Below are 18,418 nucleotides of genomic sequence, written 5' to 3' on the forward strand. Positions count from 1 at the left end.
ATGGCAAGATTTCATTCTTTCTTCTGACTGAGTAATATCCCGTTGGGCCTCTTTTTTATCCATTCATCAGTCAATGGGCACTTGGGCTCTTTCCATAATTTGGCGATTTTTGATAATGCTACTGTAAACATCAGGGTGCAGGTGCCCCCTTTGAATCTATATTTTTGTATCTTTTGGGTAAATATCTAGCAGTGCAGTTGCTAGGTAATAGGGTAGCTCTATTTTTAACTTTTTGAGGAACCTCCATACTGTTTTCCAGAGCGGCTGCACCACTTTCCATTCCCACCAACAGTGCAGGAGGGTTCCCCCTTCTCCGCATCCTCACCAACACCTGTTGTTTCTTGTGCTGTTAATTTTAGTCATTCTGACCGGTGTGAAGTGGTATTTCATCATGGTTTTGATTTATATTTCCGTGATACCAAGTGACGTTGAGCATCTTTTCATGTGTCTGTATGTATGTACATTTTCTCTAGATCTTCTTTGGAAAGATGTCTGTTCATGTCTTCTGCCCATTTCTTTTTTTTTTTAAGATTTTATTTATTTATTCATGAGAGACCCAAAGAGAAAGGCAGAGATGCAGGCAGAGAGAGAAGCAGGCTCCCCGCAGGCTGTCCAATGCGGGACTCAATCCCGGGACTCCAGGATCACGCCCCAGGTCAAAGGCAGACACTCAACTACTGAGCCACCCAGGCGTCCCTTCTGCCCATTTCTTAACTGGATTGCTTTTTGGGCGTTGAGTAAAAATATGGAACACTTCAGGAGTTTGCATGTCCTCCTTGTGCAGGGGCCATGCTAATCTTCTCTGTATTGTTCCAATTTTAGTCTACGTGCTAGTGAAAAGAGCACTACAAATTAATGCAATTATTGATTGGTACATTTGGCTTTTGGTCTACCATTGTATTATTTATTTTCTATTTGTCTTTTGGTTAACCTCCATTTATCTTTTCCTGCCCTTAAAAAATTATTTGAATGCTTCTCAGTGTTCAATTAGCAATTTATCAGTTGGGCTTTTTTGGCTAGGTGTTTTGTGTATACACTTTTTTAGTGGATTGTTTAGGGGATAACATAAGCATATTTCTAAGTTCAGTTCACAATCTACATCATGTCAATATTTTACACTTCGAGTAGAACATAGAACCTTACCAATATACTGATCCCCTTGCCCCTTTTCCTGTATGTTATAGTTGTCACATATATCAGGCCCAAATACATTGAAAATCCCACTAGACAGTGCAATGTTTTTTTTTCTTTCAACTATTATGCATATTTTTTAAAATTAAAAGAAAAAAACCTGCCTATTTACCTAGATATTCACAATTTCTGTTGTGAATCTTCCATCATTAGCAATATTCCAAACTTCCTTCTTGCCTGAGAACTTCTCTTAGGCAGTTCTGCTGGTCACAGATTATTTCTTTTCTTTTATCTGAGAAAGTCTTTATTCTTTTTTTAAGGATATTTTTGCTGGATTGACAGCTTTTTCTTTCAATGCATTAGAAATATAATTCCACTCCCTTTTGGCCTCCATAGTTTCCAATGAGAAATCTGCTGTCATTCTTTTTTTTCTTCACTATTTTTTGCTAAGGGATACTTCTTTCTCATTCCTCTCAAAAATTCCTCTCTTTGTGTGTAGTGGTTGGCAGTTTAACTATCATGTGTCTTGGTGTGGATTTCTTCAAGTTTAAACTGTTTGCAGTTCACTCAGCTTCTTGAATCCATAGGCAGGTTTGTGTATCTTGCCAGATTTGGGGGAGTTTTCAGCCATTTTTCCTTTGAGTACTTTTTGTGCTCTCCCCGTGTCCTCTCCTTTGGGAATCCAGTCAGTGTCACGAAAGTTGGGTCTTCCATTAGAATCTCATGCACACACACACACACACACACACACAAACATGCACCCCCCCACCCCCCCTTGTTTTCAGGTTTCATTTTTGTTTTACTTTCTCCCTGTTGTTCAGGATGGGTGATTTCATATGTTCTATCTTCTGAATCATCATTCTTTTCTTCTATCCTGTGTATTCTGCTGTTGAGTCTGAGCCTATTGAGTTTTTAAATTTCAATTATTATATTTTTCAGTTCTGAAATTTCCACTTGGTTCTTTTTTATATGCTCTCTTTCTTTGCTGAGACTTTTTATTTTTTCACTTGTTTTGAGTGTGTTCACAATTGCTGACTAAAGCTTTTTCATGATGATTTCTTTAAAATCTTTGTCACATCATTGGAAGACTTCTGCCACTTCAATGTTGACATCTATTAATTGTATTTTTTCATTCTGTTTGGGATCCTCCTGGCTCTAGGTATGATCACTGTTTTGTTGTGTTGTTTTTTTTTTAATTGAAACTTAGACATTTTGGGGATGCCTGGGTGCCTCAGCGGTTGAGCATCTGTGTTTGGCTCAGGGTGTGATCCTGGGATTGAGGTTCGAGTCCCACATCAGGCTCCTTGCAGGAAGCCTGCTTCTCCCTCTGCCTATGTCTCTGCCTCTCTCTGTGTCTCTCATGAATAAATAAAATACTAATAAGATCTAAAAAAAATAATAAAAAAAGAAACTTAGACATTTTGGGTATTATGTTGTGAGGCTCTAGGTCTTGTTTGAACCTGTTTTAGCTGGCTTCCTCTAGAGAAGAGGTAGGAGAATGGGATAAGGGGTTCCATCTCATTGTTGGTGCTAAGTGGAGATAGAAATTAGCACGAGGGTTCAGAGTTCCAGCTCCACAGTGGGCTTCACTGATGCCTCCCTGACTGGAAGAGGTAGGAGTGTCTTGGTTCTGCTCCCCACATGGCCTCCGCACATACTGCAGCAGTGGGGGGTGGGGGATGAGGGGGTCACCAGCCAGAAGGAATGAAATTCCTGGCTCCCTAATTGTCCTTCTCTGGCATAAACCCAACAAAGTGTGTGGAGGTGAAGTGCCCCTGGTGAGCACAGAAGTTTGATCCCTAATTGGCCTTTGCTGGCTAGGGCAGGGTGGTGCCACTGTGGTTTGGTGGTATTGGGCTGCAGGGGAGTAGTTATTGTCTACAAGTTTTCAGTCTTTGCTAAGCTATCCCTTTTCTGGTCCTTTGACTCAAGACAGCAGGCTTTTCTGTCATTTCCAGGTTGTTCTGGCTTTTCAACTATAATATAGGACCCTGAAGGAAAACCTAGGGAACTCATCACCATGGCATTCCTTGGGTCTTGAGATATCCAGTGGCCTTCTTCTCTCTGCTTGTTGGGGTCTTCTTATGCTTTATGTATCATATTCAGGATTCTTAGTTGTACTTAGCTGGAGGAATGCTCCATCTTCCCAGAAACAGAAGTCACTTAAATTTGATAAATACCACCAACTAGCTCTTCAAAAATGTTGCTGGTTCATCTTGAACTAGGAAATAATATACCCTGAGTCTGCTTTAGGCAGATATATGTAGAAATGGGATTAGGACTTAACCAACATCCCAATACCTGTAGTTAATCAGTGACGGCTGGCTGGATGGTAAGTTGGATGGACAGATGGACAGATGAACAGAATATAGGAAAGACCATCAGAAGGCCAGTACACAGTTTGGGCAACAGCATCAGTGATGGCCATAATACAAATAGCAATTACTGATTTCTTCCACTGTGCCAGGTAAATGTTTTTGTCATGTGATCTCATTCAATCCACAAGCAAGAGATGTCCATTTGAGAGAGGAGGAAAACACAGGCAGAGATTCAAGCCCAGAGACCCATGGTTCATGGACCCAAGATGCCCCCACTTTTCTCTCACACTCAATTGCCCAAGTATGAGAAGCAATCTCAAGGAAAAGGAGATGACCAAGCCAAAACATTCTGCTGGTGATCAGAGGTTTTCCTGCCCCAGTGAATGTTGGTTGAACACGTTTTCAGAATCTTCTCCCTGAGATGGAAACCCATGCTGTGCTGTATTTGTGTATTCAACAAGGGTCAATCAAGAGTTTGCTCTGTGCTGAGCCCTGTGCCAGGTGCTGAGGGTACCCTGCAAGCAATAGGACAAATGTGGTCTTTGCCCTGGGACATTAGAGGGTCTGAAATCTCCCTCCCTCACCCCGAGGCCACCCTGTTGAAATTAGGATGGAAAGGCAAAACCACTGCATGGTGCCCACCAGATGCCCTGCCCCACGCTCAGCTCTTCAGTCCCAAAGGTTCTGAGCAGCAACAAATATTGGTGGTGGGCATCTAGACCGTGAAAGGAAGCAAGCTGGAGGAAATGACTCCAGGGTGTGAGGGTTGCTCCACTCTGCCTGTAGCTTAGGAGCAAGAGAGAGAAAGCCCATGCCCCAAACTCAGCACACCCAGTCTGTGCAGTAGTGAGGTAGACTCACACCATCTATAGAAACTCAGCTGCCGGGATCCCTGGATGGCGCAGCGGTTTGGCACCTGCCTTTGGCCCGGGGCGCGATCCTGGAGACCCGGGATCGAATCCCATGTCGGGCTCCCGGTGCATGGAGCCTGCTTCTCCCTCTGCCTATGTCTCTGCTTCTCTCTCTCTCACTGTGTGCCTATCATAAATAAATAAAATTAAAAAAAAAAAAAAGAAACTCAGCTGCCAACCAAGCCAGGCAGCTGGTTTTCTGGGGGTCCTCAGGCCCACCTGTAGCCCTCCTCTGACTCAGTTTCTCCAACTATTAATAGATAAGTGCATACATTCCTCCCTCTTTTTCTCTCTTTCCTCCATTCTCCTTGGTTCGGTGAAGATGCGAGGCAGTGTTTCCTCTAATACCTGAGGGTCTGGAATCTTCATTTCATTTCTAGGGAGTGAGCATCTTATCCTGTGCTAATTTGGGATTCACCATGTATGTTGACATCTGGGTGCTGAAGCCTGGCTTCCCGCAGCAGCACAGATCACCAGCCTGCAGTGTATGTGGCATTGTTAGCCAGCCCGGGGTCCCCGTCCTGGCACTGGAGACTGGAGTGGGTCCACCAAGAGCTGCCAGGATGGGAGACTGGTCACCAGTGATGCCACTCTACCAGCAAGCACTGCCATCCTGCACTGGGGCCATTGGGACAGATCTGTATGCAAGTTCTCTTCACTGTTCTAGGACTTTCCTGCCCCACCCCCTGCCACATGGGGAAGGATTCTGGATAAGATCTTTTCACACTGTCATGTGCCACATGGTCACCAAGAGGATTGTGATGGTGGCTCACTCCAAAGAGTCAGTATAGAGCCAAGATTCACTGTCTCCACCCACCTTGAGGGGCTCTAAACTCTCCAAACTTTCCTCTGCGTAGACCTCATCATTGTTCTATCTAGGTGCTCATATAATTATGGTTTCAGGTCTCTTTGCCCTTCTCGATGGTATGTTCTGTAAGGGCAGGACCCTCCTCCCATCACATTCACCAGAATCCCCTTACCTGGGCACAACCCTGGAGACAGTAGCAGCTTGACAAACTGCACTTGCCAAATGGAAAGATGGACAAGTATTTTATGAACACTGACTCTATTCCTGGTGCTTTATTCCTGTATTCCTTGTATACAGGGGGTGCCTAATAGTGACTTACCAAGAGATGAAGTTAATCCGCCAGAGAGCTGGTATAACAGCTTTCGAGAACATTGTGCCAGAAAGTAAGGAAGTTGCTCGAAAAGCAAAAGGGTGCGCTGTGTCATGGGGACGTGGAAGCCCACCTGAAAGCCACCGCAGCTGGAGTGGTTTGAGGGGAAAAGCCACATCATCCTGGCTCATGACCCAGAGTGTAAAATAGATGTATGCAAGTCCACACAGATGGAAAAAAGTGGCAGATACATGGGAGAGGAGACAGAGCCGTTCCTTACAGGGAGCCACTGTCCTTATCCCCTCAAGGTGGCATGTGCTGTAATGGCCTGGGAAGACATGCAGACCCTCGAGGACAGCTGGGGTCCCCAAGGAAGGGATGGGACAGGGTGAGAAGGGCTCTTCACCTCTATGTGGCCTTCTATCCAAAAGCCATAACCCCAGATTCACCACAAGAAAATGCTGGGCAACACCAGAATGAGGGACATGCTGTGAGGCACCTCCGACCCCAAGGACCAGGAATAGATGGGTGGGGACAGCCATGGAGCTCATGTGGCATCCGGGTCGGGCTCTGAGCGAAACCTGCATACAGTCTGTGCCAAGGGCACCTTCTAGCTGTCCACACACCTTGGCGATATATGGCCATGAGGACAGGGAGTCTGGGAGCAGGTCCTATGGCAACTCCTTGTGTTGTTGGCAGCTTTTCTGTGAATCTAACTAAAAGTAATGCAGAATACAGAGTCTATTTTAAAAAGAACAGGAATGCCTGGGTGGCTCAGCGGTTGAGCATCTGCCTTCGGCTCAGGGCATGATCCTGGGGTCCTGGAATCAAGTCCCACATCGGGGTCCCCGCAGGGAGCCTGCTTCTCCCTCTACCTGTGTCTTGCCTCTCTCTGCGTGTCTCTTGTGAATAAATAAGTAAAATCTTTTAAAAATACAATTAAAAAATAACAGGGCATCCCTGGTGGCGCAATGGTTTAGCGCCGCCTGCAGCCAGGGGCGTGATCCTGGAGACCCTGGATTGAGTCCCGCGTTGGGCTCTCTGCGTGGAGCCTGCTTCTCCCTCTACCTGTGTCTCTGCCTCTGTGTGTGTGTGTGTGTGTGTGTGTGTGTGTGTGTGTGTCTATGAATAAATAAATAAAATCTTTAAAAAATAATAATAATAACAAAGAACAGGGCATGACCCTTGTCGAGCCCAAAGAGCATCAGGAGCTCTGGCTCACTCAGGGAGAGGCAGGTCTCCATCCTTCTTCTGTTCTCTGCTTGCGGCGGGTGGTACTGCTGCCCTAGACTGGAGGTCTTCTTGGTAAGGCGCTGCACCCACCCTCTGCTCCTCCCACTGACCCACGTCTTTTTTTTTTTTTCTGACCCATGTCTTGAGTGGGGTCCTGTACCCCCTGGCCTCTGTGGAGCTCCTGGTGTGTGTACAGAACTTTGGGATTATGGACATGAGTCAGGGGAGCCTTGTGATGAGGCCCAGGGGTGTTGGTCAGTCCTGGCTCCAACACTACTGACACATATGACCTCCTAGCCTCCGTTTCCTTGTGTGTGTGTAAGGCAGGTCTGTAACAGCACCCAGCGCAGGGTGAGGGGCCTGGGGGGTGGATGCGGGAGTGGGGGGACAGTGCAGGGCTGCAGGAGGGAAGTGCCCTCTGGGTAGGGTGCTGTGGTCCTGCATGTAAGGTGATTCAGAGAGAACAGCCAGGTGACCACAGGGACAGAAGGCCTGGGAGGACAGGCAGGTGTGCAGGGCACGTCCTCCTCCCCACCTTCCCTCCTCCACAACGACTTTGTGTTTCATCCCAAGGCTTTTGGGAAGGGCTTTTGGGAAGGGCTTTTGGGAAGATGACTTCTCAAGAGCATGACACACCATTTTCTCCGTCTGTATTTTAGAGAAGGTTCAGCTTGGTGTCACGGTCCCCTCCCTGAGAATACAGAGGCACATCATGTAAGTGCAGATGGACTAGAACTTCTAGATGGACTTCTTTTCCTGCTCAAGGAGAGGGATTGGCTACTATTGGGGCAAGACTTAAAATACTGATTCAAAGAGTTTAGTGAGTCTCAGGGCCAGGATGTGATCAGCTGGAGCATGTCAGAGCTGCAGGCCAGGCTGGAGACGGCACAGCCTTGACAGGCATGTTCCCTCCCGCTCTCTGCGGAAGCCAGAGGCTGCTGTGGTTTGACAGGAAAAGGCTGCTATGGTTTTACAGTGGACATACTGGAGTGATATTTAGGAAGCAGAACCCATAGGAGGTGGCAGCAACTGGATGGGGGAGTGAGGTGGTGGGAGTCAAGGGTATGACACCAGTTCCTAATTGGGGCATTTGGGAGATGGGGAGCCTGAGCCCAAGGCGGCGAGCCCCACAGCTCTGCCTTTCCTCTGTCCCTTGCCAGGATGCCTCCTCCTTGCTGTCAGGCCCACGCCCTCAGCTCACAGTGTCAGGGCTGTGGCCAGGGCCCTTCGGCTCCATCTGGCTGTGTAAGCACCGGCTCCTTTACACCCCAGAACCCTGCCACGTAGGTTCCTCATCACTTCCCCTTCCCTGCAGAGGAAACCAGAGCTCAGAGGGGTTTAGCAGCTAGCTGGAGGTCACACGACGGGGGTGTGTGCAGTTAGGACTCAAACTCAGGGATCCCTGGGTGGCACAGCGGTTTGGCGCCTGCCTTTGGCCCAGGGCGCGATCCTGGAGACCCGGGATTGAGTCCCACATCAGGCTCCCGGTGCATGGAGCCTGCTTCTCTCTCTGCCTGTGTCTCTGCCTCTCTCTCTCTCTGTGTGTGTGTGACTATCATAAATAAATAAAAATTTAAAAAAAACTACTAAAAATCTGTATTAAAAAAAAAAAAGTAGGACTCAAACTCAGACCCGTGTGATGCTGAAATGCCTACCCTCTGCCATCACCCATGCTCCTCCTCCACAGCCAGTGTCTGGGGGCCGCTGTTCCCAACCCTCACCCACCTCCTCCCTGAGCCGTGTTGTGTGCACAGGTGCGTGTGACAAAATAACTTATTTTCTGGTATTCTTTTTATGGCTTGTAAGCGAGCAATTCTACTGCTATTATTTTGGTGAATACCTCTCCGACTTTAAAGGTAGACTGCCCTGAAGATGACAGTGACCCTCCATCCTGCTGGGTGTGATGACCTCAGAGCCCTCCCCCCCATCTCTCTTGTTAGGTCAGTTGGGGTTAATACCAGCTTTGAGAGAGAGAGAGAAAGACCCCCAACATAACACACCATCAACAAAGTAGGAGGGAGAGAGCCAGGACTGGTTGGGTGGGGGCTCCTCCTCTCCTGTAGACAGAGAGCAAAGGTAACATGTGGCTTCTACCCATGTCCAACACCACGCATCACCCCGAACAGAGACCCCTCCCCAGCCCCTGGCAACTTCTCATCTGCTTTCTATCTCTATGGATTTGCCAACTGTGGGCATTCCATTCAGTGTGATAGCACAATTTGTGATCTTCCGTCTGGCCTCTTTCACTCAGCGTAAAATCTTCAAAATCCACCCATGTGGTAGCAGGTGTCCGTACTTTGTTCTGAAACTTTTTATGGCTGAATCATATCCTGTGTGCGGACATATCACATTTTATTGGTCATTCATGACTTGATGGACTTTCAGGTTGATTCCATCTCTTGGCTATTGTGAATAATGCTTCTATGAACGTTTGTGTACAATTCTTTGAACACCTGTTTTCTTGTGGGTGCATAACTCAGACTGGAACTGCTGGGTCATATGGTGATTCTACATCTGGCTTTTTCAGGAACCACCAAGCTATTTTCCAAAGGGGCTGCTCCATTTCACATCCCCGCTAGCAATTTCTCCACATCTTTTCCAACACTGATTATTTTCCTTTTAAAATTTTTTTTAAAATTTTTTTACATTGCGATCCTCCAGGGTATGAAGTAGTGTTCTCATTATGGCTCTGACTTTTTCTTTTTTAAAGATATTTATTTATTTATTTATTTATTTATTTATTTATTTATTTAACAGAAAGAAAGAGCACAAGCAGAGGCAACAACAGGCAGATGGAGAGGGGAAAGCAGGCTCCCCACTGAGCAGAAAGCCTCACATGGGACTTGATCCCAGGACCAAGAGACCATGAGCCAAAGGCAGCTGCTTAGCCAACGTAGTCACCCAGGCACCCTGTCACTTTCACTTCTATATCCTTGATGGCTAACGGTGTTAAGCCTCTTTTTATGTGCCTCTTGGCCATTTCTAAATGGTCTTTGGAGATACAAAGGTAGTCTTATCAAGGTCTTAAGAATTAAATCAGTTCAAGCCTTTTGCCTGTTTTTAAATTGGGTTGCTTGTCTTTGGGCCATTAAGTTACAGGAGCTCTTCATCTATTTTGGATACTAGAGTCTTATCAAATAGATGATTTGCAAATATTTTCTCCCATTCTTTTGTATTGTCTTCTCACTTTCTTGATGGTGTCCTTTGATGCACAAAAGTTTTTAATTTTGATAAAGTCAAATTTACCTATTTTTTCTTTTGTTACTTATGTTCTGGCTTAATATCTAAAGATTCATGGTCAAATCCAAGGTCATGGAATGCCTGGGTGGCTCAATGGTTGAGCATCTCTGTTTGGCTCAGGTTGTGATCCCAGGGTCCTGGGATCGAGTCTCACATAGGGCTCCCTGCAAGGAGCCTGCTTCTCCCTCTGCCTGTGTCTCTACCACTCTCTGTGTGTCTCTCATAAATAAAGAAATAAAATCTTTTTATTTTTTTTTATTTTTTTTTAAATGATTTTTTTAAAATTTTTTTTATTTATTTATGATAGTCACAGAGAGAGAGAGAGGCAGAGACATAGGCAGAGGGAGAAGCAGGCTCCATGCACCAGGAGCCTGACGTGGGATTCGATCCCGGGTCTCCAGGATCGCGCCCTGGGCCAAAGGCAGGCGCCAAACCGCTGCGCCACCCAGGGATCCCCTAAAATCTTTTTAAAAACCAAACAAATCCAAGGTCATTTCATGCAGATTCATTCCTATGTTTTCTTCTAAGAGTTTTATAGTTTTAGCTTTTACTTTTCAGTCTTTGATCCATTTAGAGTCCATTTTTGTATATGGTGTGAGGCAGGGGTCCAATTTTATTCTTTTGCATGTGGATATCCAGTTATCCCAGCAATGTTTGCTGAAAAGATTATTCTTTCTATACATATCAGTGTCCACATATTTTTTTCTTATAAGGACATCTGTCATCTTTGATTAGGGTTCCACCCCAGTGACCTCATTTTAGCTTAATTAACTCTTTAAAGACTGTGTCCTCAAATAGTCACATTCTGAGGTTAACAAAGGTTACAATTTAGGAACATATAAATGGGGAGGGGAAGGGGACAGAATTCACTCCATAACATGGTCATCTTTTTTCTCCCTAATCCTTTTATTTTTATTTTTATTTTTTAAAGGTTTATTTATTTATTTATGATAGACATAGAGAGAGAAAGAGAGGCAGAGACACAGGAGGAGGGAGAAGCAGGCTCCATGCTGGGAGCCTGACGTGGGACTCCAGGATCGCGCCCTGGGCCAAAGGCAGGCACTAAACCGCTGAGCCACCCAGGGATTCCCCTCCCTAATACTTTTAATATGGTGTATTACATTAATTGATTTTCTTTCTTTTTTTTAATTTTAATTTTTATTTATTTATTTTTTTATGATAGTCACACACACACACACAGAGAGGCAGAGACATAGGCAGAGGGAGAAGCAGGCTCCATGCACTGGGAGCCCGATGTGGGATTCGATCCCGGGTCTCCAGGATCGCACCCTGGTCCAAAGGCAGGCGCTAAACCGCTGCGCCACCCAGAGATCCCCGCATTAATTGATTTTCATATGGTGAACCAGTCTTTCATTCCTGGAATAAATTCCATTATTGTGTAATCTTTTTCATGTGCTGCTTGGTAAATGGCCTCATACATGACAGGGTTGTATTACCCCTCCTCTTGGTTTGGAAGGGATGGAGAAGGATTGCTGTCAATTCTTCCTTAAACATTTGATGGAATTCACTGATACAGCCATTGGTCCTGGGATTTCCTCTGTTGGAGGTTGCTGAATACCTAGTCCATCTCTTTACCTCTGTAGGTTTATTTGGGTTTCATGTTTCTTCTCAAGTCAGTTTTGGCAGCATACCCATTCCTAAGGGTTCATCCACATCATCTAGGTTATTGAAGTTGTCGGCTCCTAGGGCTCTCTTAGAGCCCATTTTATTACTATAAGGACAGCAGGAATGTGGAGGTATGAACTTCTCTCTTGTTGTGCAGGCCAATCCACCTAAAGGCTGGTCAGTTTTGTTTTGTTTTGTCTTGTTTTGTTTTGTTTTAATTTATTTATGATAGTCACACACACAGAGAGAGAGAGAAGCAGAGACACAGGCAGAGGGAGAAACAGGCTCCATGCACCGGGAGCCTGATGTGGGACTCAATCCCGGGTCTCCAGGATCGCGCCCTGGGCCAAAGGCAGGCGCCAAACCTCTGTGCCACCCAGGGATCCCTGGTCAGTTTTGTTTGCTTAAAAAATATATATCTTTTAGTTTTGTTGGTCCTCTCTTCTGCTTTTCTATTTTTTATTTCCTTCATCTCCACCCTGATCTATATTGTTTCCTTCCTTCTGTTTGCTTTGAGTTTATTATGTTCCTTTAGGTGGGAGTCCAGGTGATTGATCTAGATGTTTCTTCTTTTTTTTTTTTCTTAAGATTTTATTTATTTATTTGAGAGACAGACAGAGAGCACACAAGCAGGGGGCGCAGAGAGAGAGGGAGAAGCAGACTCCCCGCTGAGCAGGGAGCAGATGCTGGGCTCTCTCCCAGGACCCTGAGATCATGACCTGAGCTGAAGGCAGACACTTCACTGACTGAGCGACCCAGGCACCCCTCTTCTTTTTTAATATAGGCTCATACAGCTATGAATTTCTCTCTGGGCACTGCCTCTGCTGAGCCCTATACATTTTGATATGTTTGGATTTTTTTTACATGTGTTTAGTATTTTCTAGCATCCTTGCGATTTCTTCTCTGACCCATAAGTTGTTTCAGAGTGTGTGGTCTAATTTCCACACATTAGTGAATTCTCAAATCTTCTTTCTGTTACTGATTTCTTGCTTCACTTGATTGTGGTCAGAAGAGATATTTCATATCATTTTAATCTCTTTAACAAGTCGTTGAGACTTTTTCTGTGGCCTAACATGTGGTTGGTCCCAGCGGATGTCCCACGTGTACTTGAGAAGCATGTATGCCCTGCTGCTGGGGGGCAGAGGGATCTACATCAGCGTTAGGTCTGTTTGGGTTGCAGTGTCATCCACGTCTTCTACTGCCTTGCTGATCTTGTCTACTTGTTCCATCCATTATTTAAAGGGAAATGTAGAGGGATGCCTGTGTGGCACAGTGGTTGAGCATCTGCCTTCAGCTCAGGGTGTGATCCCGGGGGTCCTAGAATCAAGTCCTGCATCAGGTTCCCTGCATGGAGCCTGCTTCTTTCTCTGCCTGTGTCTCTGCCTCTCTCTCTGTGTCTCTCATGAATTAATAAATAAAATATTTTTTAAAAAGATAAAGGGAAGTGTTGAAGGCTCTAGCCATTACTGTCGAACTGTTCTTTGTCCCTTTCTTTTTAAGATTTTATTTATTTAATTGACAGAGAGAGAGAGAGAGAGAGAGAGAGAGAGAGAGAGAGAGCACAAGCAGGGAGAGCAGGAGAAGAAGAAGCATGTTCCCTGCTGAGCTGGGAGTCTAATGCAGGACTCAATCCCAAGACCCCAGGATCATGACCTGAGCCAAAGGCAGATGCTTAACCAACTGAGTCACCCAGACAGCCCTCTTCCTTTGATTCTGTTAGCTTTTGCTTCATATTGCCCTGTGTTGGGGGGCTCTGTTATGTGCATTCATGTTCATAGTTGTCCCATGTTCTTGACATTAAACTCATTATCATTATATAATACGTTTCTTTGTGTCTTGTGATAATTTTGGTCTCAAAGTCTAGTTTATCTGGTATCAGTATAGTCACTCCAGCTGTCTTTTGGTATCTGTTTAAATGGAATATCATTTTCTGTTTTTACTTAAAAAAAAAAAAGATTGTATTTATTTATCTGAGGGAGGGAGAGGGGCAGAGGGAGAGAGAATCCCAAGTTAACTCTGTGTTGAGCACAGAGCCTGACACAGGGGTTGATCTTATGAGATTATGACCTGAGCTGAAATCAAGAGTCAGACGCTAAATGAACTATACCATCCAGGTGCCCCTATTCCTTTGTTTTTAACTTATTTGTTTCTTGGATTCTAAAGTGAATCTTTTGTAGGTAGAATATGGTTGAATTATGGTTTTTTTCTTTTATCCATCCTGTCAATTTCTGCCTTTTAATTGGATAATTCAAGGGGTGCCTAGGTGGCATAGAGGGTTAAGTGCCTGCCTTTGGCTCAGGTCATGATCTCAGGGTTCTGGGATCGAGCTCTGCATCTGGCTCTCTGCTCATTGGGCAATCTGCTTCTGCCTCTCCCTCTGCTACTCACTCTGCATGTGCTCTCTTGATCTCTTTCTCTCTCAAATAAATAAATAATTTTTAAAATTGGATAATTCAACCCATTTACATTTAAATATTCAGTTATTTGAGAGAGAGGGAGAGAAAGACTCTCAAGCAGTCTGTGCTCAGCACAGAGTCCAGCGCAGGCTTGATCTCACGACCCTGAGATAACGACCTGAGCCAAAACCAAGAATCAAACATTTAACCAACTGTGCCACCCAGGTGGCCCACCCCCTCCTTTACATTTAATGTAATTATTTGTACAGGAGCACTTTTGCTGCTTCACCATTTGTTTGCTGTATGTCTTACACCTTTTCTGTGCGCCAATCCTTCAACCACCATCTTCCTCTGTGCTGGGTATTTGCTACAGTACCACTTTCTTCTCTAAGTTAAATATATATTTTTTAAACTTATTTTCTTATTGGTTGCCCTGGAGATTACCATTAACACATTCATTTATAATAAGCTATTTTGGATTGGTTTCAATAGCATACAGAAATGTTGTTACTGTATCCCTCCCTCATGCTGTTGTTGTGACAGATTACACCTTTATACATTGTTTGCTCAGGGAAGTAATTACTGTTTTATGCAGTTGCCTTCTAAATCACAGAGGTGGAGAAAGAGGCATTACTAACCAAAAATACATTACTGCTGTTTCGTTTCTACTGAAGCAGTTCCCTTGACTGTTCTCTCTTCATGTGGATTCCAGTTACTCTCTGCTATCCATTCATTTCTCAAAGCCTCTCCTTTTTTTGTCTCAGAATGTCTTGATTTCTCCTTTTTTTTTTTTTTTTTTTTTTTTGCAGGACAGTTTTGCTGGACATAGAATTCTTGGTTGACCGGGATTTTTAGTTTTCTTTCAGCGCTTTGCATATGTCACCATGCTGCTTTCTGGCCTCCATGGTTTCTGGTGACAGAGAAGCTCCTGCTTTTGCTGAGGACCCCCAGGACATGAGGAGTCATTTCCAGGATTCTCTATCTTTGTCTTTCAACATCTTGATTATAACGAACGGATCTCTTTGAGTCTGTCCATCCTGGATAAACTTGTGCTCCTTGGCAATGCAAACCATCGTCTTTCATCAAATTTGGGACATTTTCAGCCCTTAATTCTTAAAATGCCCTTTCTTCCCCATGCTTCTGTAACTCTCACTGTATGTAGAGTAGTATGCCGGATAGCATTCCGGCAGGTCTCCTTGGCTCTGTTCATTTTCCTTTCTTTTCCTCAGTTTGGATCATCTCAATTGGCTTATCTTTAAGTTCTTTTATTGTTCCTTCTGCTTGCTTGGGTTTGCTGCAGAACATTCTCTTGTGAATCCTTTTGTTTCAGTTACTGTTCAGTTTGACTCCAGAATTTCTATCTGGTTCTTTTTTATAATTTCTATCTATTGCTGTTCTCTATTTGTTGAGATGTCATGCTCGTGGCTCACTCCTTCTTTGCGCCTGGTTTCTCATAGCTCTCAAGCATATTAACAGGGTTGATTTAAAGTCTTCATCCAGGGGCCCCTGGGTGGCTCAGTCAGTGAAGCAGCTGCCTTCGGCTCAGATCATGATCCCAGGGTCCTTGTTTTGTGGGGAACCTGCCTTGCCCTCTCCCTCTGCCTACTGCTCATCCAGCTTGTGCTCTTTTCCTCAGGTAAATAAAATAAAATAAAATAAAATAAAATAAAATAAAATAAAGTAAAAACACAAAGTCTTCACACAGCAAATCCAACGTTTGGGTTTGCTTCCTAAGGGACAGTTTCTTTTAATTTTCCCCCCTTGTGTGCAAGCCATACTTTCTTGTTTCTTTGCATGCCTCATGATTTTTAAATTGTTGTTGAAAATTGGACATTTTGAATATTATAATGTGGCAACTCTGGAAATCTTAATCTCCTTCCTCCCCGGGGTTTGTTGATGCTGGTTGCTGTTGTTGATTTTTCTGAGCTAATTTTGTAAATCCAGTATTCTGTGTTATGTGGCCAGTATAGTGTCTGTTTGATTAGCTTAATGGTCAGCTCATTATTCAATAGAAATGTGCTTAAATGCTGAGATGAAGCTGCCTTTTTCTTGATTGTTTTCTCAGTTTATGTAAACCTTTGACTATTTTCCAAAGCTCAGATAAAGTTTATTCTGACAGTTTTTGCCAGTTTTGTTTGATGTTTCTGCAGTTATGGGCCTTTGGCATTCTGTGCTCTGCCATTTTTCTGACTTCATCGCAGCCAATTACTGGTGAGATCTCTTTGCCTTTGATGTTTTTTTGTTTCTTGGTATACATTTAGAGGTGCATTTACTCTTGCTTATCCTACTTGTGACTTGTGCTTGAACCCAAGGATTCATTTTTCCAACTATTTTGTTAAAGTTTTATCTATAATCTGTACAAACATTTCTTCTCACCTTTACTTCTTTTTTTTTTAAATATTTTATTTATTCATGAGAGACACAGGGAGAGAGAGAGGCAGAGACACAGGCAGAGGGAGAAGCAGGCTCCATGCAGGGAGTCCGATGTGGGACTTGATCCCAGGACCCTGGGATCATGCCCTGAGCCAGGCAGACACTCAACCGCTGAGCCACCCAGGCTTCCCCCTTTCCCATTTCTTTCCCATTCTAACTGAATTTTCCAATTTTTATATTTTCCATCTCTTTGATCCTCTGAACTCCACTCTGTTGACTTTGTCAGATCTATCTTTTAGGAACTAATTCTCTCTTGTACATCATCTAAGCCACTAGGTATCCCTTCCACTGATTTTTAAATTTCTGTGTAGCCTATATCTTTATTTCTAGAACTTCTAAGATTTTTTTCAAATTTTCAAAATTTTTGTTAGTCTTTTTTTTTTAAAAAAAGATTTTCTTGGGATCCCTGGGTGGCGCAGCGGTTTGGCGCCTGCCTTTGGCCCAGGGCGCGATCCTGGAGACCCGGGATCGAGTCCCACATCGGGCTTCCGGTGCATGGAGCCTGCTTCTCCCTCTGCCTGTGTCTCTGCCTCTCTCTATCTCTCTGTGACTATCATAAATAAATTAAAAATTAAAAAAAAAATTTAAAAAAAAAAAAAAGATTTTCTTTATTTATGTTAGAGAGAGACCATGAGAGAGGGGAGGGTCAGAGGAAGATGCAGACTTCCCACTGAGCAAGGAGCCCAACTTGGGGCTTGGTCCTGGGATTCCAGGATCATGACCCAAGCTGAAGGCAGATACCCAACCAACTGAGCCACCCAGGTGCCCCTTATTAGTCTTTTTTTTTTAATTACTTATTTTATAACTTCAATCATTCTGAACATACTTCTTCATACTATAAAGTCTGGGGGGGGGGTCCCTTCTCAGAGGTGGGGCATACAAGGAGGGAATACAGACAGGGCCATGATGTCACATGACCTCAATGCAGATAGCTTTCCCGCCGGTGGCAAAATCAAGAGGCTGGTGCCACCACCTTCTAACACTGGAGGCAGCTAAACTTTGAGCAAGGACCAGACACTAGAGCACTTTCCAGGCCAGGCGCCTCTCCGTTATATCACAATGATCACATCTTCAAACAAAACTCAAGTTTTGGTACATAGCGATACCTGTTTGCCATGGAAGAAACAATCATTGAGGAAAATAAAATCACTCACAGTCCTAGTTTCCATATTTAGTTGCCATGATCACATGAACCATTTCCCTGGCTTCTTTCCTGGCTTGATTTTTCTCCGTACCACTGAACATCGTGAGGCACGCTGCATATCTTACTTATTTATGATAGTCTGTGCATCTCTAGGAGTGTGTCAGCTCCATAGCAGCTGGCACTTCTCTTGTTTCCTATCATATCTGCCACGCCAGCAAGGGAGAGTTAGGGCACCATGCCCTCCACCAGTCCCTAGGCAGCAGACAAATGAGTGGATGGGTACACTGTCATATGAATGTGTACTCTGCTACATTTGTCCTCACAGCAAGCCTATGAGACAGGCATATATTGCCCCTATTTTACAGCTGAGCAGACTGGGACTCTGGGGGGCTACCACCTGTCTTCCTCCCTGCCTCCTGCTGACCACCTGTCTGTGACCACACTTCTGTGCCTGCAGTCCACTCCCTATGTTCCTCCAAGCTCCCAGATCTCACCCAAGACCTCTGCACTGTGTGCTTTTTTTTTCTTTCTAAGATTTTATGTATTCATGAGAGACACAGAGACAGAGAGAGGCAGAGACACAGGCAGAGGGAGAAGTAGGCTCCATGCAGGGAGCCTGACGTGGGACTCCATCCCGGGACTCCAGGATCAGGCCCTGGGCTGAAGGCGGTGCTAAACCGCTGAGCCACCTGGGCTGCCCTGCACTGTGTGCTTTTAAGGACATTACTATTACTTTTATGCAAATGATCTTCCACTTGGGGCCAGGGAAAACCGGGAAGTGAGAAAGCCCACCCCCAATCAAGCTCCATCCCCTGATGGGGGCTCCCCACACTTTTCTTTTTCTCTTTATTTTTTATTTATTTTATTT

At 44.6% G+C, this 18,418-nt stretch overlaps 1 non-coding gene across 1 annotated transcript; it reads right to left on the minus strand.

The window, feature by feature from the left end:
* Positions 1-739: 739 nt before the first annotated feature.
* Positions 740-846, minus strand: LOC121474279. The gene has a single exon (XR_005983301.1). It is a non-coding gene; the product is annotated as a U6 spliceosomal RNA (small nuclear RNA).
* Between the last annotated feature and the right edge of the window lie 17,572 nt (positions 847-18,418).

The sequence above is a fragment of the Vulpes lagopus genome, chromosome 12 (genome assembly GCF_018345385.1).
Source record: "Vulpes lagopus strain Blue_001 chromosome 12, ASM1834538v1, whole genome shotgun sequence".
In the NCBI taxonomy this organism is placed as follows: Eukaryota; Metazoa; Chordata; class Mammalia; order Carnivora; family Canidae; genus Vulpes; species Vulpes lagopus.